The sequence below is a fragment of the Phyllostomus hastatus genome, unplaced genomic scaffold, assembly GCF_019186645.2.
Source record: "Phyllostomus hastatus isolate PE091 unplaced genomic scaffold, TTU_PhHast_1.1 phas_contig_254, whole genome shotgun sequence".
Lineage (NCBI taxonomy): Eukaryota > Metazoa > Chordata > Mammalia > Chiroptera > Phyllostomidae > Phyllostomus > Phyllostomus hastatus.
In genome coordinates, this window is record NW_025333810.1 from 13686135 (window position 1) to 13711834 (window position 25700).

The 25700-nt window shown below is 41.9% G+C and overlaps 1 protein-coding gene across 3 annotated transcripts in view; it reads left to right on the forward strand.

Moving 5' to 3' along the window:
• Positions 1–25700, forward strand: part of TNFAIP8 (TNF alpha induced protein 8) — a 114426-nt gene that overhangs the window by 369 nt on the left and 88357 nt on the right. The window lies entirely within an intron of this gene.

The window sequence follows — 25700 nt, forward strand, 5'->3', positions numbered from 1 at the left end:
ACCCTGTTCACGAGTCGCAGCGACAATCTGAGACCGTCGGCTAGGAGCCCCTGCCGACTCTGGCCGACCCCTTAACTTGCACGCCCAGCCGCGAGCCCCCGCGCGGTGCCTGCCTTCCTTCCTTCCTTCTGGGGACGCGGCCCCCGCTACGTGTCACGCCCTCCTGGTAACAGCCCGTGCGGTCGAAAGGGGCTGCCCAGGTTATCAGGGTGCCCCAGATTGCAGAGCGAGATGCTGGCCTGAGATTGTAATCCAACCCTGCATTGTAAAACTGGCAGGAACTAGAGTTTTGCCTTGAGATCAACCGGGGGAGACTTCCATTTGAAGAAGAAAGTTGTGTGTGCGCACAGTATGACACTCGAGCCCTCAGCACCTGATGCAAGAACACCTGATGAGAGCCCTCGGACTCAGGGCGGCTGGTAGGCACTTTCAAGACCAGGCTGATCAACCTCGCTTGGACACCTAACGGATATTTATTGATTCAGTGACACCATATCTTGAAAGCTAACTGATTTCCTACAGCACAGGACTACATAGAAAGAGCTCCTTCTCTGAGGGAATCATGGAAGGAAGGAGACAGTTAGTTGAGTGCCCGGTATTGAAACAACAAAATCCTGGAGTTACTTAAGACTGATAATTCTATCCCTCCAAAAGTTATTTTTATTGGGGGCTAAATACTATCTCAAGTTAGGGCCTATTTTAACATTTAAAAAAAGTTAAATCAATAGCTTTAATTGAGAGCAGTAGTGTACTTGAATCCATTAATGAAATGATTCCCTGGTTGCTGAGGTCCCATCCGATTCTAATAGTCTCTGAATTCTTCTAGCTCTCAGTTTCTTCCTGCTGTGGTCTTTCTGTAGAAGCAGAGATACCCAGAAAATCTCCCCACTTTCTTGATAAGAATCCTTTTAAGGGATGCTGGTAGGGAAATAGCATTTATTTATTCATTGTAGTGTAAGGGTAACAAGAATTCTGTGGCGAAAGGAAGTAACCCTAACAGAATAACCTTTAAGTGGCCATTGTGCATTGGCATATAAAAGTTCAAGTTCTTAAATTACTTTAAGTGCTGCTTACTTATCGCAGCAGATATTTTTATCCTGGTCTGAATCCTGTTACACAAAAGTGTTTCCACAGAGTTTCAACTAAGGAAACATTATGGTTTGAAATGTAAACATATGACTCCATCTCTTTAAGGAAAGAAATAATTATCACACTTAATTAAACACCTGGAAACATTTATTGCCACCTTCTAATTAGATCTGTCATGGGAAGTTAAGTCAGCAAGCTGTTCTTAATACTGTAGCTGGTAACACAGTTACCTTTTTTGTAGGTTTTTTGGGCACCTGTTCCCTGTCCATACACATTAATTGGCTCCCCAAGCCCTTGCCCATCTTTTAAGGATTACCTGTAATTTGAATAAATAGAGGTTAGGGAAGTGGACTACCACTTACCTCCATGTACAATGAGTATCTTAGATATTGAATGTTTTGTATTTAGCTTTTGCATACAGAGGTAGGTTTTATCAGCCATTATATTCATCTAGATTATCTGATCATTTAAGAATCATTAATAATGCATTAATTTAAGATGATTCCCCCAAAAGTGTAGTGATCCTCCACAAATTGGCTTTTAAAATTTTTTCTTAAAGGGAGACTTCTATTGTACTGATGTTCTTGGATGTTTAAGTTTAATTAGAAAGGGGGTGGTGTGAGCTGGAAAATCTCATCTTTGGTGTCTCTTAATTTACTGTGTCTGACTTTATTGCTAGCTATGATCTTCATAGTGTTGTGAGGTGTTGTGAGGACAGGCTGTTCTGGTATCCCAACAGGATGGCGGAAACTGACGGTGAACACCCACATCAAAAAAACCAGAAACAGAGTATTTTATGAGGCCTGTTCTCTGCAGTTCTTCCTTCTGCTGAAAGTGGAGGAAAGGGTGTGCAGAGAGAAATAATTGCATCCAAACAGTACTCATTAGGAAATGCCATGTTGGGGGAGGAGCAGATTTCTAGGTGGTTTCTGGCTTGGAGAACTTCAAATTGCTGATCCTTGAAGTGGAGTCTGCCACAGTGGTGGGCACTACAGAGGTCTTGCAGTTAATTGATCCAATTAATACTTTTCTGCTTGGGATAGTCCCTTAAAAGTGATACATTTCCTTCTTGAAAATGCCATTTGTACCAATCAGAATTGAGCTTCACTTCTGCTCCATGCAGAATGGGTCATGTACCCACTCTCCATTTTTGTTTGGTACACATTGGAGAGACTGAACATGAGGTAGGCTCCAAAAGGCAGGGGAAGGTCAGTGATAACAATAAGCACCACTTGTTTGCTCTCGGAGGAGGCAGGGAGCATTCCTGCAACCCCAGTACCAGAGGAGCTGACTTGGGCAATGGGCTCATGCACAGGGGCCAACCTGGATAAAAAGTAGGCACCTTACCCCAATTTGGCATTCACAGAGAGAATGAGCTCTGCTACAGAAGTTAAGGGAAGGCACCGTGCAACGCCAGATTCTTTTACCATCTTGCCCCTCCTTACACTGCCGACATCCTGTGATTAATATCAAATGCACGTAGTAAGAAGTCAACAAACACTGCGAAGGAGCTTTTAACACCCCAAATTTTATGTTTCCTTGTGAGTAACAATTTCAGTTCTTCCTTCTCTGGCTTTGACTACTTTGGCCCTGGGGTCTGAGCTGACTGCAGTTTCTAGATTTTTGTCCATCAGTGGTACTTCCCAGTAGCTGAAAATGAATGATTCATTGAGAGAGAAAAAAAATAGCAGTGAACTTTGTTGCAAAATGTAAATGAAGTCAAACAGTATCCAGTGGAGGTTAGTTTGAAGTCTACATTTTGGCAGCAAGAGGAGGAAATGACCTAGAAGTAGAGCGTAGATAATTCTAGAATGTGAGAGGTAAGAGGCACCTTAGAAACCATCTAGCCTGTGAATCTTAGACCGTAAAGTCTGCCATTATACAAGATGGGAGGTGTGTACCCTCAGTGCACCTTATGGAAGCATGCACCATTCATTCATGTGGCAGACGGTGACTGAACTACTGTGTGCAAGGCACTGCACAACCCTCTCATGTTCACGGGAAGGCATGGGATCCGAAAGGACTGGTGACTTGCAGAAAAATGTTTGTTTGTAACAATGGGTCCCTGATGGTAAACTGATAGTGGCAAAACTGGGTTCAGAATTCTGTGTTTCATGGTAAAAAGTAAAGGCACTTCCTTAGGACAGCAGAAGAACCATGTTTCAGTTTTTTTTTCACAATCCTAAGAAACTGAAATGAGCACTTTTCTTCTGATGTCTGTTTCAAGTAGCCCGTGTTACAACTGCATTAAATCTAATTCCACAGGCTTTTGTTTTCTTGGCCTTTTATGTCAGGTATAGAAGTTACCTGAGAAACTTGTTTTAAAATGTCACAGGTTCCACAATAATCAGATAATACCTACCCATCCTTTTAGAGAGCAGTTGCTTTTTCTCTAAAAGCAAGTATTTATGGTTCAGAACCAGCTGCAAAGCTGGATGGACGTTAACAAATATGTTTTCCTAGGGTTGTGCTTTTTAATATAGAACTAGAAGAATTATAGACCAACATGACTTTATTTCCCTCACAGTGGCTGAGGGCCAGGCACACAGCAATCTTCCCCACCGAGAAGAATAAAAGGGTGAGGTCCTAGGAATGGGCCTCTGCTGAAGCACTCCATGCTGACTTACAAACAAATCCAGATTTATTTACTTACAGACAAGGGAATTAAATCCCACTTGTTGTAGTTGTCTTAAACATTGGGAATAAAGACGACTTTTAGTTTAGTCAAAAAGATGGTTGGTTCACATGACTACTGGAATTAGCTGTTCGTGTCTCAGCCACCACTGGCTGTGTGACTTTGGACAATCTACCTAAGCTCTCTGAGCCTGTTTCCCTGTGCCCCTCTGCCCCCCCCCCCTCCGAGAAACTGGGGAAGTATTTGCATCATAGGATTGTTGCATGGATAAAACCAGAATGATCTCCTGTTGTCCAATGTGCAGAAGGCATCCAACAAGTGGTAGGCTTTATGAATTGGCCAAATCTTTGTCATTTCAAGAGGATGGCGTTTGTGCTGAGCCATAGTGGTGTAGAGAGGGACAGCGGCAACTTATACTTTATGTGCTTTTAGCATGAACTTCTTTCCCTTCTAACGATGCCAGAAGAGTCCAGAGAATTGAGTGAATATAAAAGTTTCAGTGATTCCCAGATGCAGTCACATGATTGTATAGGGAAATCTTGCTGCTGCTCCAGCTACAGAGAAATGAGCCAGAGTAGGCAGTGCATGTGGGTTTTAGGTGTTTGAGGGTGAAAAATAGCGTGACATCCAGTAAGCCTCCCTGTGTATATGACCCATTACAGTTAAGTTGTGAGTAGTGGTTTGGTCTTTCACTGCTGGAGGCCCTTGTTTCAAACCGGTAATGCACGAAACCGTATTATCTAAGACAGACAGGAAGATGTCTCAGCTGCCCTTGGTGTTGCAAAGGGACTTGGGCTAGCATGTCCTCAGGGGAAATTGTGCCAGTTCTGGAGGTGGAGGGCAGGGGCACATCTGTGGGGTTACCCACTGGGGCCAGCTTTTCTGAGGACCCAGCACTCTTCAGAGCACATTTTACCCATGAATATTTGAAAGGAGCCAAGAAGTAACAAATACTTTCTCTAAGCCTAACTCTTACTGCTTCAAACCAAATTTATTTAGTTCAAGCCTTCTCCACTTTCAGCTGTTATTTTATTTATTTAAAAAAAAATGAGCTTCTGATGACTGTCAGCCAAAGTGAGGGAGGCAGAGATTGTGGCATGTGCTAGTGGAGACCCAACTGTCCTCCATCCTTCCCTATCTGAGCTGGTGGGGCTCAGGCCCTCACGCATGTGCTGGTACAACAAGAGAATTCTGCCAAAATGCCACAGTAGTCTCCTGAGAAAAACTACAGCATGCTGCTGGCAACAAATTGCAAAGTTCAAAACAAACTTTCATAGTTCAGACCTTTAAAAAATAAGTCCGGTGCCTGATTTTACTGCTCTGTTATCAGGAAACAACTGCTATTTTTCATTCTTCTCTTTAAAAAGATGAGGTAGTTTTCTGGGAAATGGCTGGTGTTTGCTTAAGTACTATCACCACCCTAGAAGCGCAAAGCAGTCTTGACTTAGTGATGGGACTTCATTCTTCCTTGGTGTAGGCAGAGGCCCACAGTGACTCATGAGTGTGCACTTGGGAGAGGTGAATGAGCTCACCTCCCCGAGCATCCAGTGATGGCCTGTGTTGCACACATTTAGCCATTTTGCTCCTTTGGTTGTATGGCCTGGAATGATAGCGCCTGAAAGAATGACTACTGTTACTGCCAGGGTGACGGACTGTGTGTCAACAGGGAGACTGCCGAGGAAGCAGGGCGTCCCTGCCCTGTGTGCCTCTGGTGGCATGGTTTGAGAACATTGTCGTCTGGGCAGCCGCAAAGGTGATAGGACAAAAGAAACTTGGAACTTGTCCAGTATGCTGCTGCATTTTAGGGCTCATCTGGGGAAACAGCTCCCAACTTGACTATATGACAAAATCAACTGGGAATCTTGGTACAAAAGGTACAGATTCCTGGGCCATGCCTACTGCAGCATCACAAAGGCCGTGCCCGGGAATCTGTATTTTAACAAGGTTCCCTCAGTGGTTGATGCAACTGATTGAAAACCCCTAGCCTGGGAGACTAGTTTTCATGTATTGTTGTACAAAGATTATTCAGGCAGTAGATATCTTGTGTTTTTTTTCTCCTTTTCCTTTTTTTTGGCAGGGGGGGCCGTGGAAAGAAAAAATCTCTTGAAAGTATGGAGTAGCTTTAAAAGCTTTAAAGTTTAAAGAAGACTGCAGTAAACACCTATGTACCCGTTCTGAGAAATAATAAAGTGGTTTTTCAAGTAGGTCCTCACTGGGTTGAAAAATAGTGTCCAACAATCAGGTCAAGAACAAAAAATGACACCCCAGTCCACAGTTCTGAGAAGCAGAGACATTGGGGAATCTGCTCAGCATTCACTAATTGAAGATCTGGAACTGGAGTCACTGGCAATGCTGACGCCGTCGAGCATGCCTGCTGACTTGAGGACTTCTCACGTTGCGCGTAGATCACTGACCTGGCATGGCTGTCCTTTTCTTCAGGAGCCCCACGTGTTAGGAGAAGTCCCAGGCCCGAGACTCTGAGTTGCCAAGTGTCCTGTTTTCCCTACCCGAGGCCTAACCCTCTGTCCAGAGGTCCTGGCACCTCCAAGAATCGATCCTGTTCTCAGACCACCCTCTCATTTTATAATGATGGGCAGTGGGAGAATGGAGAACAGGTTGTTTTCTCTTTGAGCCTGTCTTTTCGTAACTTCTTCCTTCCTTCTCCTCCTCCCCCTGCTTTAGTGTTTACATTTGAATTGTACTAGTACTTGAGATTTTCTTCCCTATTTCTGAATTCTGGTCAGTTTTCAAGTTATCACTCTAATAAATTCCATTCATATAGAGATAATGAATAATAAAGTCTGCTGCTGATGACACATACATAGGACTAATTTTAGTAGTCACTATTTTTTCCTCTCAGTTTAAATATTTGACCAGGGACTAACAAGTATGAAATTGGAGTCATTTGAGTCTTGCCTCAGTCTTCTTGTCTATCCATCCCTCCTCCAGGTTTGCTGCCTGAATCCAGAGCATCATGGGCCTTCCAGCCTCACAACTCGGAAAAAGGGGCAGATGAAGGAGATTGGGTGATAACTTGTGGAGACAGGCGGCAGGGGCAGAGGATTAATCATTTCTGTCTTCCTCATGCGTACCTGGACTCTGATTCCCTATAAGCACATCCACTCCTAATTTTACCCCTGAATCAACCTTTTGTAAGTTCTGTCCCCCTTTGTGGTTGCCTTACCTTTTGTATATTCATGACAATAAATAGTATGCTATGTCTCTGAAATAGTGTGCTGGGGCTGCCTTTACAAAATATCACAGACTAGGTGGCTCATAAACAATAAAAATTTATTTCTTACAGTTCTGGAAGCTGGAAGGCCAAGATCAAGGTATCGGCAGGTTGAGTTTCTCCTGAGGCTGCTCTCTGTGGCTGGCAGACAGCCACCTTCCTGTTTCCTCACGTGGTCTTTCCTCTGTGTGCTCTGGGTGTTTCTTTTAATAAGGACACCAATCACACTGGATTAGAGCCCCACCCTTATGACCTCATTTAACTTTAATTAGCTCTTTGAAGGACCCATCTTCAGTCACATTATGGGTTAGGGCTTCAACACACGAATTTGGGGTAGGGGACAGAATTATCTCAATGACAAACTCCTTTGTAATGGGTATCACCAATAGTACTCTTTTTTTGTCAGTGGTTTACATCTACATACATGTTCAGAAATCGTGGTTATTATTTTCTTTAACTTTAAACAATTATTTTTTGAAGAAATTAAAACTTGAGGAAAAGTTTTTCATATTTATCCACTTAGTTACCAAAACTGGGGGCTCTTCACTCTTGAGGGTAGGCCCAGCAGGTATTTTTTGACCTTCAGCCTAAAGAACTTCCTTTAATATTTCTTATAGCTTAGAGCTGCTGGCAACAAATTCTCTCAGCTCTTTTTTTTTTTTAAATTCAATCTCAACATGGCTTCTTCCTTATATCCTTAGTGGTAGGACTTTTGTTCAGTTAGTCTTCAGATGGTTCTCCAGGTTGATTGTCCTACAATTTGGTTGTAATTTGGATGTGGCCACAGCATCCACCTACTTCACCGTCTTGACCCTCTCCCAGCTTCTTCTATGTGTGTATGGATGTGTGTCCCTGGTGTCTGTGTGTCCAAATCTGTTCTTATAAGGACACCAGTCAGATTGCATTAGAGCCCATCCTAACGGCCTCATTTCAGTGGAATCACCTCTCTAAAGACCCTATCTCTAAATACGGTCTCATATAAAGGTACTAAGGGTTGGGGCCTCAACATATTAACTCTGGAGGATCACTATTCAGCCTGAAACAATTAGGATGCTTTAGATATCAGTTTAAATATCAGTTCTAGGTAAGAGACTACACAACTAACAGTGGTTTAGATAGTAAACACACTAAATTATCTTACATGAAGCGTAGTCTGGGGTTGGTTTGATCCAAAGTTGAATCAGTGACACAGACAATGTCATCAGGGACCAGGTTCTTTTCATTTTCCTGTTCTTAGCATGTTAGCGTTTTTACTACAGACTTTCTGCCTCACGGGCAGAAAATGGTTTCCTCAGCAATGGCTATCTTACATTCCCCACTACCTCATCCAAAGGCAGGAAGTGTCTATGGATGTGTAGGGGAGGGGTGGGACACAGAGGGCAACAGAAATCTGTTCTCTTGTGGCATCTATATCTTTTCATTAGGGGATAACATCTTTCCTGCAGCTCCCTCAGGCCTCATTGGCAAGAACTGAGTCATAGCTGCAAGGGAAGCCATGCAAGTACACAGTGGGTGCTGACAGATCCTCCACAGTGGGAGCAGCTCTGCCATTAGGAAGAAAGGATGGAGGCGTGATTATTGGGCAGATTAACATTTGCAGTCTCTAGACCCAGCTCCCATGCCCTAGCTGAGGCCATCACTATTACTGATGTAATAATCCCAGGTTTATTGGAATAAAATCTAACTAATCTAACATGGTGAGTAGTTGGGAGAAAACCAAAACAAAGATGTGGAAACTGTTAATATTACATATACTTAATTACTATTAACCATGATTTTTTTAATATTGAGGGTTTATAAAAATATCACTACATACTTTGGATGTCTTCATCCTGCATCCAAACCTGGAAGATGTCCATCAAATAGGGTGTACTTTATGTTTCTGGAAATGTTCACAACCTCAGTGACAGTAATTGTGACAAATGCTGATTGAGTCCTTATAATGAGCAAGTGCTTCATACACATTGCATTTCATCTTCATAAGGGATTTATGAGAAAGGTATTATTGTTAATCCACATGTACAGATAAGGGACTGTGGTTTGGGAGGTTAAATAACCTGCCACAGATGCCAAGCTGGGACTCACACCTGGCAGCTCAGGTGCCTTGCCTCCTATGCTCTAAACTGCTGTGGAGTTTGAGCCTCAGTAAAGTGCTACAAACTCCTTTATTTTCTGTGAACTCCCAAAGGCTGTTACCTCTCCAATAGTCAGGGTCTACCTCATATCTTGTAGTAGATTATATTTTTCAGATTTTGTTATTTTCAGTAGTAGAAACATGAACCACAGGAGGGTGCCCAGCTTACGATCACTTACCTGGTGACCTTCAACAAGTCACCAGTCTCCTCTGCCAGATGCAGAGTGTCCCAGCTCTTAGGGCCTATCATTTATGAACCTGTTTCCATCTTCAGATTGTACCAGAAATCCTGTTGTTGTTGTTTTTACTACTGTTACTCATAATTTGCATGGGAAGCTGTAGGGGAGTACGGGTGTTAAATTCCATGTCTAACTCTGGGCACCGGACGCTGCCTGAGTCTGGAATGTTGAATGCTTGCTACAACTTTGAGTTCAGTGACTAATGTCATGTCTCCGAGGACCCAACAGCCTCCTGCGATTCCAGTAGGCATCCAAGAAGTCGTTCTGCATTTCTGAATTGGGATTGCCTTTGAGACACTTTGGAGCACATCACATGTTATAAACTTTAAAAATTAATTTAAGATGTTATAATGCAAATTTAATTAAAACAATACAGGTGAAATAATTTGCGTTAAACATGAGAAGTTTGTTGAGAAGTTTTTCCTAAGACCCCAGCTCCCAGCTGATTTGCTGCTGGGCCCCTTTCGCTCTTCCACACGTTGCAGTCTTTCCATCATTTGGGCTTTACTGTGCTGACACCTAGATCTTAACACTTAAAAAAAAAACCTTTTCATTGTAAAATAAAGTACAAACACCCAAACTACCCACACAAAACAAATGCCCACTCTGGTGAGTTATTATAAGGTAATCACTCATATAACAATCACTCAGGCCAAGAAATAGGACTTTGGCACCGACCCGGAGAGCACCACCACTTGTTCCCAGCCACGTGTCCCTCCACATCTCTCCCAAAGTGAGTGCCATCCCAACTTCTGTAGTAATCAGTTCCTCACATCTCTGTATGGTTTTATCACCCAAGTGAGCAGACTGACCCACTGTAGTTGTCTTACTCATTTCTTAAAAATTTGTCTTTTAAATCTCTTTTAATCTATAGATTCCCATAGTATCCTCCCCTTATTAAAAATATGATTTTTCTGTTGACAGAAGTTAGCTATTTGATCTGTAGAGTTTCCTACAGTCCTGATACCAAGAAAGAGGCACATTCATGGTGCACTTCAACTTGATCCTTTGCCTTCTATTTCCTGATCTGGGTCCAGAGGCTTAATCAGACTCAGGTTTAATCCCTTCGGCAAGATTATAGGTGCTGTTCCATCCTTTCATGGGGGGCACATGATGTCTGGTTTTTCCACTCTGTTTTGGCATTAACAACTGTGGTTCCTCATTGTCTAGATCTATTAATTCATTAGGAATTACAGAATGGTGATATTCTAATTTGACTGTTTTTATTTTATTTATTAGCGGGAATAATTTATAAAGATAGACTCTTCTTTTTAAAAAAAAATTTTTTTTAAAGATTTATTTATTTATTTCATTTTTTAGAGAGGGAAGGGAGGGAGGGGGGTGGGGGGAGAGAAACATCAATGTGCGGTTGCTGGGGGTTATGGCCTGCAACCCAGGCATGTACCCCGCTGGGAATCGAACCTGCGACACTTTGGTTCACAGCCCGCACTCAATTCACTGAGCTACGCCAGCCAGGGCAAGATAGACTCTTCTTTAATCTGCTATTTGATTACCCCATGGTACAGTTCACACACACAAAAAAACAGGATAAATGCTTGATTCTTTCCTTTAATTTGTCCAGTTTTCAAGGATTTGTGGTCTGTCATTCTCAGAAAGTGACCACTTGGTTTTTATAAATTGATATTATTTTGGAATTAAATATATTTGATGGGTTTCAATCCATTGAAATTTATTTTTCCTAAGACTGAAATAGTCCCATCTTTGACCAGGGGGAGCCTCTTCCAGTTAGCTCCTGAGTGCTCTGACATGACCTAAATAATATTTTATAGCTTTTCTGCTGTCTGGTATATTAAGGTGACTTAGGCTTGTCTTGTACCTGGAATCAAGCATTTCTTCAATAATCTCTGTTTTCCTTTAATGAGAATAGTATTTTTGGATGTCTATCCAGACACTAGGGATGTTTGTACACCAGAATGGTCATTGTTTCTAGGCCTTTTCACTGGTTAGGGCTGGGAATATACATACATACACACATTTATGTACAACATATAAAGACATAAGACATTGTGCGTTCTTATAGATATTTTCAAGCCAAGTTCAAGACTGAGGGGTTTTTTTTGTTTGTTTAACCTCTTCTATATGACATTTACATTTCCTTTCTTTTACACTTAGAGTTCTAGTTTTTAGTCACAGGGGAGATAAATAAATTATTTGATTGGACTGTATTCAACATACAGCAGTTTCCTTATTTCAGCAGGTAGCTACATATGACTGCTTATTACCAGTTCTCATATCAGTGTTCTTAGACACTTTGATTGAAGTTCTTTCTGCAGTAGATTCCTTAGGTAAGGCTCATGGGAACAATATCCCCTAATATTCTGATAACACTTTGTCTGTGACACTTTATTATAGGTTAATTTTGTTGGCTATAACAACCTTTGCCCACATTTTCTTTCCTTGCGAATCTTAAATGTTACTCCATTTTCTTCTGACAAGATATTGTCAAAAAGCCTGATTTTGATAATCTAATTTTCTTTCCCTATGACCTACTCTTTTAGCACTTTTGAGAGCATCTATCTGTTTCCTTCAGTTTGCTATCTACCTAGCATTCCAGTACAGTGATTAGTGAGCTATTATGTTACCAGGTCCAAGTTTATGACCTGGCCAACCATGGTGCCAAATAATCTCCATCCTGTTAATTCAAAATAAGCCATTTACTCTCAGTACCTAAAGCTTTTCATCTTTGTTACCTTAGCTGTACCTTGTAAAGCATATAACATTAGCACTAAGTATATATGTGTTTATGAAATGAGCGATGTGAAAGGATGTGGGTTTTTTCTTTTCCATTTTAGCCTGTCAGAACCTACCCTCCCCCTTTGATTCCTTTCCTCCATTCAGTGACTTTAATTCAGACACAGCTGTGCTCACTGAGGCAGGCTGTCCACTCGGCAGAGGTGTGTGTGTGTTGCACCCATTGCTTGCTGGTTGTTCTGTACTCAGAGTGTCAGGCTGTCAGACAATGTTGTCATGTTCCTGGGCTTCCAGGGCCCGCACACTAGGAACCCCTTCCTCACAGAGTGTCTGGCTCTGCACCAAATGCCACCGTGCTTTCCATGCCTGGTGACCTCCCTGGTGTGGGTTTTAGGTAGGGCTCATGGGAGCAAATGACCTCTAATTGTGAGTTTCAAGGCCCAGGCCCCTGGCATGTGGGGCCCAGTCCCTGCCCATCTGATTGTGCTGGGGCACCATCTGCCCTTTCCTTTCTTGGCTGACCTTTTTGCTTTTCACTTTTAACCACTAGAACCCCTGGCAGGATATCTGACTGGGAGGCTAGGCTAAGATGTGATCCCTGATACATTTTGTTTAACATACACACTGTGTTTTGTTTTTAAATTTTAAATGCCAGTCTGTGGTGCATACATGCCAGTTTGGCCCAAGCCCCTGCTGCTCGCTGTTGTAGTACCCCGGTCATTTATCTGCCTCCTGTAGACAGTGGGGATTGTGACCCCCGACACAAGCTCTCCTGTCTCTCGGCACACTTGTTACATGGGCAAGACCTTGGGCTGCCTGACTTTGTGGCTGGCCTGCACTAGTCCTGCAGTGCCCTGGCCCTGGTTCTCCTTGTTTGGTCCTCGTCTGTGGGCCTTGCAGACTTCCATTCCCATCCCCTTTAGCATCTCAGTGTCATGAAATTAGCAGAAAAAAAAGAAAGGAAAAAACAAAAACAACGTTATGATACATAGTTTTTAAAAACATTAATCCTACAAAAGCAATGGTATGATAATCCAGAGATAATGGAACGGCAGCTCTTCCCCAGTTGACTGAATGCTAAAGGGATCTCTTATTTCAGGAATGCAGAAGAAATAGTGAGGCTTTATAGCCTTGACCACACTAGGGACATCTTGCAAGTAACAGAGAGTTGGTGATAGGGAAAAGCCACCATGACATGAGAAATATCTATTTGATGGGCCCACTGCTCTGTTCCTGGTCAGTGCCCTTGAGGTGAGGGCTGTCGAGTCAGACTTTCCGTGCCTGTGGCTGAGTCCATGGGAGGCAGATCACTGGCCTGTCCCACCCAAGTGCATTTTTTTTCCCAGATATAGCGTTTCCACTTTCCATTGAAACAGTCCTGGGCATGCCTCTTCGCTCCTAGGATTCTCCACAAATAAGAACTCATGTAAAAGTGTAACCATTTTCTATTCTGCTTTTATTAATTCAACAGAAGTTATGCTGAAGACTTTTTCTTCTTTTCCTTCTCCCAGTTGCCTTTTGCCTTTTTGCCTTTTGTCTCTCATTGGCCCCTGTGTGAGCCAGTTGTGGTGGTGAGGCTCAATATTCATGGAGCACTTACTATGCTCCATCAATATTGAAAGCACATTGGGTATGCTTTCATAAGGCCTTGGGTGTTCTTTCCCCAGCACCAACGGGAATGGAGTTGGGACAGAATACACTCCTGGCCAGGTAGTTTCCACCACAGCAAAATGCTGGGAGCACTCGGGCCTTAGGGGGCAGCGTGGTAGTAGGTCCATGTGGACTGACTGGGGTTAGGGGAGGAGGGTGACAAAACTGGGAGGGGGGCAAAAGTGTACAGCACCCGGTATTCACAGGCAGTATCCCATGCAGATTCTAACTAGGTCCCACCCTGCTTACCTTCTCAGAGCAGCAGCGATCCAGTGCGTTCAGGGTGGTATGACCATAGAGGGGCAAAGGGGCCTCCAGGAACCTCAAGAGCATGTGCTTCCTCTCCAGGCCACTAGTTCCTAGGTTGCCCCGTGAGGGCACTCTCACGTGTATGCGTTCCACGCACCTCTCTGTGATGCTGTGCCTTAGCCTTCCAACTGCCTCTCCCCCACCTCATCAGGTTCCAGTGGGTGGAGGGAGGGCAACCTTGCAGAAGGTGCGGTTTCTTTTCTAGCAAAAACGCTGGTGTCCCTCCCAAATTCGGAAGGCGGGCCTCCCAATACTTGCACTGAGGGAGTGGGGAATGAATGGGCATTGTACTTAGATGTTTATGTACATTGCCAAATCCTAGGTTCTATCCATTATTATCCCCATTTCAAAGATGAGGAAACTGACACTATGAGAGTGTGCTTCCCCAAGATTAGAAGCATAGCTGATAGTCGCATCCCTTGGTTCTTAACCGTATTGCTGTTTACTTCCTCATGTGGAAACATAGACTTCACCTAGCCAGCTGGCAGGGGTTTGTCCTAGGTCAGTAGCAGAGCTAGACCCCAGAGCTTGGAGGGTGAAGCTGTCTACTCTATGATGTTTAAATCTTGAGCAGACTCTTTCTTAGGAGCTCTTTGAGATCCCTGAGTTAGACTCTGCAGCATGAATGGGAGACAGAGTGGGGACTTAGGCAAATATGGCTCAGAAACTCACAGCCTCGAGTAGTCCCAGGTTTAAAAGTCCCATTGTCAGGGCTGCAGACAACTTGACAGCTCCCTGTCTCACTGATAACAAGTCAGCAGTGTTAGCTAACACCTCAACAAGGGGCAAAAGGCAGGTGAAACTTAGGTGTTAGTTTTGAAATTTGCTAGCCATTCTAGTAGTGAATTTGGTGAAGAAAGAAGTTAAAATAAGGTTTTTGAATTTCTTACTATCTATGCTGTCTTTACATATATTCTCAGGTGGTCTTTTAAGCATTGTTACTTCTATTCAGGGGAATATTATGGACAAACTTTGCATATGTGGTCTTTCTAGAATAATTGAGAAAAAGATGCACATGCTGTTTGGTTATGTGTAATTGGAAAAGCTCTGGACAGGCAGGGGAAAGGTGGGCTGTGCAGGGACTGGCTGTGTGATCTTGCTGAGATATTCAACCCTTTAGGTCATGCCAGATCTAAGAAATGGAAGGTGTAGACTAGATGATCTCTAATCCCTCCCGGCTCTGAAATTCTGCGGTTCTGATTGTTATCACCTGCACGTTTTGTTGTCATTTTAAGCATGGAAACTAGGGAGGCTGAAGCCACAGGTAGAGTAAGCGTGGCAATCAATGCCTGGGGTCCTCTGGAATGCATGCTGTCTGCCCTGGTGTGGAATGAGGAATTCTGTACCAGCAGCTCGGGGCGGGAAGCCAGGACTCAGGCCCTGAGTTTTTCCAGGAGGCTCCAAGGATATAAATGAGAAATTTATTTTTAGATTATCTTTGTGTTCCTCTTCATTGCTTAGATAAGTGATTGTTAATTATAGTAACACGAGGAAATTTGCTAAATTATATTTCACACAAGAGAGCCTATCTGTGACTCTCTAAGAGGCTGATACAAAGGAGTACAGGTGAATTCAAGTTGGAGTAAAAAGAGTTCATTGCAATGTTGTTTTTAAGAATAAACAAAACAACTTAAATATGAATCAGCAGCTTAAATACATCATGCCCCTTCCTTGAAGTGAAACATGATGCAGCTTTAGAACAAGGTGGCTCTCTGTGCACTGATATTGAAAGGTCTCCTGGAGAGATTAAGTAAAACGGCAAAATAATGACCCATTATGTTTAAAAACGTATTATACGTTTGAGTGCATAAGCATTTTTTTAGAAGCATGAGCAATATACTATGAATAGTGGAACTGTGGGTTGGAAGAGGGGAAAGGAAGTTTAACTTTTCATTTTATACCTTCTAGAGTGGTTAAATTTCATAATCAAAATACATTTGGTAAGGGAGAGAATTTAAATTTCAGTTGAGTTTTTGAGGCACTTTAATACTTCCTTAGAAAAGTCTGTATGAACAAAGCATGCTAAGCAAAGCAAGATGTTGTCTGTAACAGTTTAGGCTCTGAACATTAGGTAACACCCCCATTCCACCTCCAGCCTTTACTATATACTCTTCTTAACACACAGCTGTCCAGTTACTGTGTCCCTCCAATCCCAAAGTGTCATTAGCTCCCAATGTCTATCTCAAACAATGCAAAGAGCAGTATGGCACAGCAGCAGAGCTCGGGCCTGCTGGTTTGTCACCCATGCATTCAGGCAGTATTTTGAGGGCCCGTTGAGCACCAGGCACAATGCTACCTCAGGGATGTGTGGATGAATGACACACTTTTCAGAGACTGTATCTACCTTCTCACTTGTAAGACAAGTTCTCAGGATTAAATGCAACAGCAAATGCAAGGCTCCTTGCCCAGGCCCCAGAAGATAATATTTGCTCACTTGCCCCACCCTTCTCCACGTGGTCAAGTCAAGGTCAGATCCCCATTACTCTTCCGCATGTTTCCAATGGTTCTCATTCCTAAACTGTGCATAGGTCTAGATCAAACCCTACTCTTCCCTGATTTTGTCTTTAAGGAATAAACCCCCCATCCTAAAATGCCCATCATTTCTCTTGCCTAGACAGAATTAGACTATCTTTTCAGGATCTGGTTCAGATGTTGCCTCCTCCGTGCAACCTTTTCTGGTTCTATTCTTTACCAGGAAAAAAAATCTGAAAGTAATCACTTCCTCTTAAGAATTTGCATAGCTTCTTCTGGCCTCCTATCTTCATGTGGAATCTATCATTTATGACATTTTACCTTAGTTTGCAGCTCTCTGCACTCTTGGCCCCACTGCAGTATCTTCCCAAGGGCAGTAACTAAGTTTTGTTCATCTCTAGAACTCATCTCTTTACCCATGTTCTCAGAAATACGTATTAGTGAATGACTCTATTTTTGTGATTTGCCCAAATATCTTTTGTACTTTCATTAAAAGGATCATTTTAGTTTGAAACAAAAAAAAAGGAAATTTAAAAAGATCCACTGCTAGTAACAGGTTAAGCAGAGTTTCCTGTAGGAGAAAGAAACTTGGAAATTGTGGCACTGCTGTCCTTAAAGAATTGTGAGGAAGTGACATGCTGGCATCTATCTAGGGCGGCCCAGGCAAGTCACCACCCTTTACATGAGTAACCAGCTCAGAAGTCCTTGTCTGATGAAGTGAGATCTTATCCTGATAATTTAATGAAAGCAAACAAACCACACCCACTATTAAGATAATCACAGCAGAAGTAAAGGAAATTTAGAAAGAAAAAAACATAAGGTTATTGGTATATGTGAGAAAACAGCTTTTTTCCATCCTTACCCATAGTTATGTATTATAGCTGTGACCATAGTATATACATAATGCAGTATTCTGCTTTTTCTTTTTAAAGTATATTTTATTGATTATGCTATTATAGTTGTCCTAATTTTTTCCCCTCTGAACCTCTCTGCCTTGTACTCCCTTTCCCTCCAGCACCCGCCCTCCCTTAATTCATGTCCATGAGTCATGCATGTAAGTTCCCTGATTTCTCCATCTCCTGTAGTATTCTTAATCTCCCCCTGTCTATTTTGTACCTACCAATTATGTTTCTTATTCCCTGAACTATTTCCCCCATTCTCTCTTCCCCCTCCCCACTGATAACCCTCCACATGATCTCTATATCTATGATTCTGTTCTTGTTCTAGTCATTTGCTTAGTTTGTTTTTGTTTTTTAGATTCAGTTGTTGATAGTTTTGAGTGTATTGTCATTTTACTGTTCATAGTTTTATCTTCTTCTTTTTCCTAAATAAGTCCCTTTAACATGTGATATAATAAAGGCTTGGTGATGATTAACTCCTTTAGCTTTACCTTGTCTGGGAAGCACTTTATCTGTCCTCCCATTCTAGATGATAGCTTTGCTGGATAGAGTAATCTTGGTTATAGATCCCTTCTTTTCATGACTTTGAATACTGCTTGCCAGTCCCTTCTTGCTTAAGGTTTCTTTTGAGAAATCAGCTGATAGTCTTATGGGAACTCCTTTGTAGGTAACTCTCTTTTCTCTTGCTGCTTTTCAGATTCTTTATCTTTAAACTTTGGCATTTTAATTATGATCTGACTTGGTGTTGCCCTCTTTGGGTCCAACTTGTTTAGGAATCTCTGTGTTTCCTGGACTTGCATGTCTATTTTCTCCACCAAATTAGGAAGTTCTCCCTCATTATTTGTTTAAATAAGTTTTTGATTTCTTGCTCTTCCTCTTCTTCTAGTATTCCTATGATTTGGATGTTGGCACTTTTGGAGATGTCCCAGAATTTTATTGTCTCCTTGTTTTTTGGAATTCTTGTTTCTTCATTCTGTACTGGTTGACTGTTTATTTCTTCCTTATGTTCTAAATCATTGATTTGAATTCCAGCTTCCTTCCCTTCACTGTTGGTTCCCTGTGGATATTTATTTCACTTAGTATAACCTTCATTTCTTCCCTCATGCTTTTGCTGTATTCAGTGAGATCTTTGAGTGTTGTGACCACCAGTGTTTTGAACTCTGCATCTGGTAGGTTGGCTATCTCCACATCACTTAGTTCTTTTTCTGGAGTTTTGATCTGCTCTTTCATTTGGGCCATATTTCTTTGTCTCCTCAATTTGGCAACTTCCCTGTGTTTGTTTCTGCATATTGGGTAGACATTGCTTGCCTCCCTGTCTTGGTACAGCTGTTACAATATAAGAGGCAGTGCCTCAGGTATTCATCATGACAGGGCAGTCTGCTTTCTGCTTTGTGGCACTGTATGTGGTAGAGAGGTTGGAGAGGGAAAAATGCTGCTTGTTCGGCACTTGTCCCATTTTCCGTCACTTCACCCACCTCCCACATGTGACTGGCACCCCTCTAGCTGTTGCCCTGGTGGTGGTTCCCAGAGTGGGTGGGTTTGCATGTTCTAGGACCATGGGGGCCCTTAAACAGACTCTTCTGAGAGACTGGCTGTTTCTTCTGACACCCTAACCCCCACTGGTTTTTACAGCCAGAAGTTATAAGGTTTTATTTTCCTAGTGCTGGAATCCTGGGCTGCATTGTCTAGCCTGGGGCTGGGATCGCTCATTCCTCAGACAACCCTCCCAGTTTTATCTGCCACACATGAATGTGGGACTGCCTATTCTGGTTGTGCAGCTGCGTGGCCTCCTTGCCACCCTGCTGCTGCCATACTGAGTCTTCTCTACTCCCACTCCTCATCTCTGCCTCTGCAGCCCATCTGGATGAATATTTCTTCTTTAACTCCTTGGTTGTCAGACTTCTATACAGTTGGATTTTCTTGCATTTCTGTTTTTTTTTATGTTGAGGTTAGTTGTGATCATTTTTATGGTTGTGCAAGGAAGTGAAGTATGTCTACCTATGCCTCCATCTTGGCCAGAAGTCTCCTTTTTTCTTAACATTATTTCCTACACAGTTCCCCATATTTTTGTGGACATTTGATTCTGTTTCTCAGTGACAGGACAAGTTCAGTTGAATGTTGCCTTTCTTGAGCAAGAAATGGGAACTATAAAACAAAGATGTAGCCTGAGGGAATTTCAGCATTATAGATTTGTGGGTTTTTTTTTTTATTTTTTTACTTACAGCATTGTACATTTTTAAAAGACCAGATCTTATTCTGATATTACTGTGATGTATTGGATCAAAATATTAACAAAATATTAACTTGATTGAAGTTCACAGCACAGTCAATGAGATTAAGATCATGAGCCACTTGGAAATGTTTTCTTGAATGAAACACACATCTTTAAGCGGATAGACAGTGTTTGCCCAAGCAATGGTTCTTTATTTACAAAGTCTTGTTGGGAACAGCTGGAAGACAGCTTTCTTTTATCAGCAGGTTTGTATAATTAGCCTCAGGTTGTTTACTAATGATTCCAGGTCTCCAACACTAATAGGATCAAATAATTTTATATAGAAAAATCAATTTCTAGTCTCCTTTTTCAGAAGAAACTAATCTGAATGGTGCCTAATGCAATGAGGTGTGTTTAACATATGGAAATCATTAGGCTCAATACCAGAATCTCTTTGAAGTTTCTGGATATAGTCTGCAAAGACAGAGAAGGGTATTTAAAACTAGACTTCACAGAATTCTGACAAGCACTACATACTTATTCTTGGAACTCTTCTTACTTTGGCCCTCAGCTAAGCTGACTAGATTTTTACTCCCTTTGTTAACTTGAAGTCACATTCACCCCTTTTCACAATGAGAACCAACTGTCTGCTAACATGTTTTGTAGCTTTCTTATATAGAGGTTCTTGATTATCTTGCTACTTCTATCATCGGTCTGAGTCATTAATACAAATGTTGATTCAAGGTAGATTTACCTTCTGGCCAAGGTACCCATTAGGAATTAGTATATTTTATAATCATCTTGTTCTACTGTACTTACTGTGTATAATCTCTTAATAATTTAGCATAGGATGATGATCACATTTCTTTGTGTTTCCCAGAGGGGTAACTGCATCTTTGTGTGGTATCTACCATTTGGTCTATAAAAGGACCCATGAAAGATTGCTCCTGTTTTGTTCTGTTTTCATCTATGGCTTAAAGAAAGGTATTCAGTCTTATTGGTCACCCAGCTACTGTGCGTCCCAAGAAGACCTATTATTGGAAGGACTCTGTTAAGACCATGTCAACATAAGAAATGTCCAAACCTGTACAGAATAAGAGTATTTGAGCAAAACTGATGACATCTGCCAAAGAGCAAGATCTCAAATGCTCCTGAGAATGACAGTTGTGCAGCTTCTTCTATGTATTTGAAATGGAAGATGCATAAAGAAGATTACATGGAGGTGGGAGAAAGCATGTGCTCTCTTGAAGGTAGTTATGGCTTATTTCAAAGGTGTGTTAACCTAGATACACAGAAACAATTGGCAGGGCTTGCTCAAGGCAACAATAAGCCTTTTACTAAAGAAGTTATGTGCCTGCGGAGTGACTACCCACCTCGACCTGCCCCGTTAGGAATTTATGATCCCCTTTATTTATCCACAGCTGTAACAGTCCTGAATTCCAAGGAGGACCTGCACTGGGCTGTAATTCTCTTAAATATTGAAGGATTAAAAAGAAATGTCACTTGGAAATGTATGAAATGCCTTCTGTTCCTGGGACAGGGGTCAGAGTGCCTGGAGTAGGAATTCTGTCAGGTTTAGGCTGCTTCGACATGGCTGACTGACAGCAAACCCTTGCTGCTGCTTATTACTGCCAGTCACTCCCTCCTGCCCATCCTTGACTTCTGCCCTGTCCCACTGCCTAGTTCTCACCTGTGACACTGTTAAGTTGCTCTTGCCTTGGATAAGTTAGGAATGTGAGGGTGGGAGGCAAGTCCTGGGGCGGGAGTGAGACAGGTCACTCTGTATTTCTGGCAGTAGTTCCTAAAAAGCCAGGGCTGGGATCAGAATCCAAACTACCAGCTGCTACTTCTTTTACACTGCTACCAAGCTTGTGAGGTAAAAATAAAAAAGTAAAACAAATTTAAAATGATGGAATCAACCAGAATGTATATAAACTCAGCCCAAGGCACAACTTCACCAATAGTGTCATGTAGTTTTTATTTTCTTTTGTCATTCAGTCAATCAACTAATGATTAGTAAATGTCTTACTAAAGCATGCAGAGAATTGAAAAATGGCAAAGATGGTCCCTGCCCTCTGGGAAATGTTAATCTCGTTCTAAGAAAAAGTTAGGAGGCAAATGATTGGGTGGGTGTTCATTCAATTGCCACAGAACAAATTGCCCTAAAATTTAGCAGCTGAAAACAAGAATAAACATCTATTACACGCAGTTTCTGTGGGTTAGGAATTTGGGAGTAGCTTAGCTGGGTGATTCTAACTTGGGTTCTTTCATGAGGTTAGAGTCAGGGAGTTAGCCAGCTCTGCAGACACCTGAAGGTTTTTCTGGGGCTTTTTCTGTTTTGTTGTTGTTGTTGTTCTTGTTGTTTGTTTGTTTTTTTCTGTCTTTCTTTTTCCTGAAGATTCAGTTCCACACAGGTTCACTGACAGAGCTGGCAAGTCAGTGCTGGCTCTGAGCAGAGGCCTCAGTTCCTCACTATGCAGGCTTCTCCCGAGGTTTACTGGAGGGTCCTCGTGACATGGTGGGTGGCTTCCCATAGAGTGACTGACCCTAAAGAGCACAAAGTGGATGCCTCAGATGTCTTTTATGAGCAAGTCTTGGAAGTCACATACCAGCACTTCCACGGTACCCCGTTGGTTACCCAGGTTGCCCTGGTTGAGGAGACTGCACAAGGGAGTGAACGCCAGGAAGTGAGAGTCACTGGGGAGCATCGTGGAAACTGGCTGTCTCAAGGGGCAAAGATCGTGTGTAGTAATGAGAAAAACAGTGTTGCGGTGCTTCCGGGAAGGAGGTGGAATATAAAACTGATAGATTTTCAGTAGCTGAGGTTGTGGCAAAGGGTGTTGAAAAGGACAGGGCATCAGGAGCAAAGAGGGTTGACAGTGACGAGGTATGTTTTGTTGGAGCAAATCCTGGCAGGGTGACTGGGGCCGAGGCCTGTGAGGTCTGAGTTTGGGCTTTCTTTGATTGTTAATGATGAGTCACGGAAGGTTTTTGAGTAAGCAACATAATCATTGGCATGTTTTAGCGTTAGTCTGTGTGTGAGCTTGAGGGTTTTGGTGTCCTTAATACCCAGCCTCCCCCCTTCATTTCCCAGCATGATCCAGGTTGTCACTCTCTAATCTCTAAAATTCTCTAACACTTCTGCCAATGCCCCTTGATCACATACCACTTTGTACTGTTTAACTTTTCATGTTTTTGTCTTATCATAAGTAGATTCCAAGGGCCATAAAGGCCATGTCTGTATCCATTTCTGTTTCCCCTGCTGTGCCTAGCTCACTGTGTGCTCAATAAATATTTGCTAAGTGATTGGATCATAGCAGCCAATTACTGTGTGTGTAGCCACTGTTTCTGGCCTGCAGTGCATAACTTACAGTCAAACATTTTTCAAAAGAGAGAGCCATTGCAGTAGATTTGATTTATATAGGTGGAAAAGTTTTGCACACTTGGCATTTGACAAAATATTTATAGGAAACTTGGAACAATAATTTTATTTATAAAAACCCACGGATTATTTTTAGTTTCAAAGAGAGCTCCCATTTTGGCTAAATTAAGCAGATGGAGTAATAAGTAAGTGGAGTGAAGTAAGGGCCACTTGCCTCTTTGAATAGTGAGGGGCAGCCTCTTTCATGTACATATAAGACATTGATGGAATAAAACTTATGTTTAGGATTCGGGGCAGGGTTTTTGTCTTCCTCTGCCTTGCTTAGTTTGAATGAAATGATTGTTGTTCATGTCTTTTCATTGCCAAGTAAGTATTTTACCATAGTTTCATGAAAGTTGAAGATTTCTGGTTTCAAGCTAGCAAAGACAGTTTTCTGAAAATTCCCCCTCCATAAGCAACTAAAAAAGCAAAAAAGCAGGAATGCAGACTATATCTTCATAATCTGGGATACGTCTGTCATCCTGAGCAATATAGAACTTAAAGACAGAAAGCAGATGAAGTGATTGCAAATGTGTTTGCAGAGAGAAGGGGGCTAAGAATAAAATACCTGCAGGGGATGAAGGGAAAGGACCAAAAGCAACTGATGTACTCACAGAATCTCAGGAAGGCTCAGAAGTGAGAGTTCCCAGGTTCCACAGAGGGCAGGCAGAGGGCCTTAGGATGAGAGTGGGGGGGGCGGTGAGAGTCAGCAGGAGGTGACTGGGATGACTAAGGAGAGAAGTTCCTTGGTAGCAGCTCTAGCACAGAGAGTGCAGCTGGTCCAGAATGGAGAATGGCCAACAGGGTTCTGGGAGGGATGAAACTAAAGAAAAAAAAAAAAGAAGAAGAAGGAGGAATGGGCAGTTGTGGGTTTGAATTCTTTCTGTCACCAGTGAACTGTTGCTATGAGCAAGTCAGGTAATGTCTTTGGGCTTCAGTTTCCTCATTTGTTAAATAAGAGGTTGGAATATATGATGATGGGTCCATTCAGACTCTGATAGTTTGTGATCTATTGGCTAACAAGGCAATAAAACCCCCAGCAGTTCCACTCTTAGGTGTCTACCTCAGAGAAATGAAAACATATCCACAAAAATATTCCTATGCAAATATTCATAGAAGCATTATACATAAAAGCCCAAAATGGAAACAGCCCAAATGGCCATTTGTTGGTGGATGATAACAAAATATTCTATCTTGACACACTAGAATACTATTCAATGATAAAAAAAGAAGTACTGTATCTACTACAACATGGATGAACCTGAGAAACATGCTAGGTGAAAGAAACCAGAAACAAAACACTGTATATGGTATGATTGATTCCCTTTTATGTAACATCCAGAAAAGGCAGATTTATAGTCAGAAAGTAGATTAATGGTTGCCTGAAGCCGAGGTGAGAATGGAGATTGACTGCAGACAGGCACTCTGTGGTTGATAAAATGTTCTAAAACCGGATTGTGGTGATAGTTGCACAGCACTCTGAGTTACCAAAAATTATTACGTTGCACAGTTACAAGTGTAAATTATACCCAATAAAGCTGTAAAAAGGGAAGGGTAACCAACTAGGGGTAAGGGATGGAGAGTTGCAAGTGGAACAAGAATAGCAATTATGGTGATAATTTTTGAAGGTGGGTAATAGATAATGAAGGCTCGGTATACTCATCATCTCTTTTGTGTTTGAAATTTTACATCATTTAAAGTTTAAATTATAAGGATAAAGACAAATGGCAATTATAAGCCTATTACTGTGTGGAGGTCAGATAACACAACTTATGTTTTACCTTTTGTAGTGGAGAACATTCGAGACACTCTTGAGATATAATTTAACCCTCATTTACACCAAATCTACAGTATATGAAGTCACTTATAATGTGTTAGCTTTTCCCAGTCTCTCATAAGGCACTTGAGAAAATTGTGACAATTACATCATCAGAAAGAAAGCTAAGTTTTGATCAGCATGTTCTGTTTAAGTAAGTGTGATACATTTTAGAAAGTATGAAATTAAAATAAGTTTTAGTGCTTTATAGGGAAACCCTCAATCTTAGAAAAGTAGACCATCTAAAACAATGTCATTTCTATTAGCTCTGAAGAGCTGGGATTTTTTATACTTGAAGCTTAGAAGCCATATTTCATTCCAGATGCAGTCTATTGTCAAAAGTGAATAGAAGAGTAATCATTATTTTCTTTGCTTATTGTATTCTTTTACAAGGATCTGTTTTCAAACCTCACATCAACATTCTAAAGAAAGTAGTTTTTTGTCCCCATTTTACAGTGAGGAAAGCCGAGGCACAGGGCAGTTGAATAATTTGCCTGAAATCAAGCACTGGTAATGTTAATGCTGGTGCCCTTATCAATTTTATTCTCCTGGTTGTATTGGAATGTATTTTCTACCAGAGGCCTTTTTTCCACAAACCTCAGTCTAACCTACATGATATGCTTCCTTTATGGAATCCACATGAGAAAGAGGAGGTGGTGGTGTTCTGGAGAGGGGAGCTGCAGGTGTCAAGGCCAGGGAAAGGCAGTGACCATCTGCAAGGTGCTCTAGTTTTGGGCTGCCTCATGATAAAAACATTACAAATGGGCCCCAAGCATTGTTTTGAAGATCATGGAGACAGCTGAATTCAGAATCCTTATTGGTCAGCAGAATTACTATACTTTCTAACTGGTCTTCCAGCTTTCAGTCCATTCTTGGACTT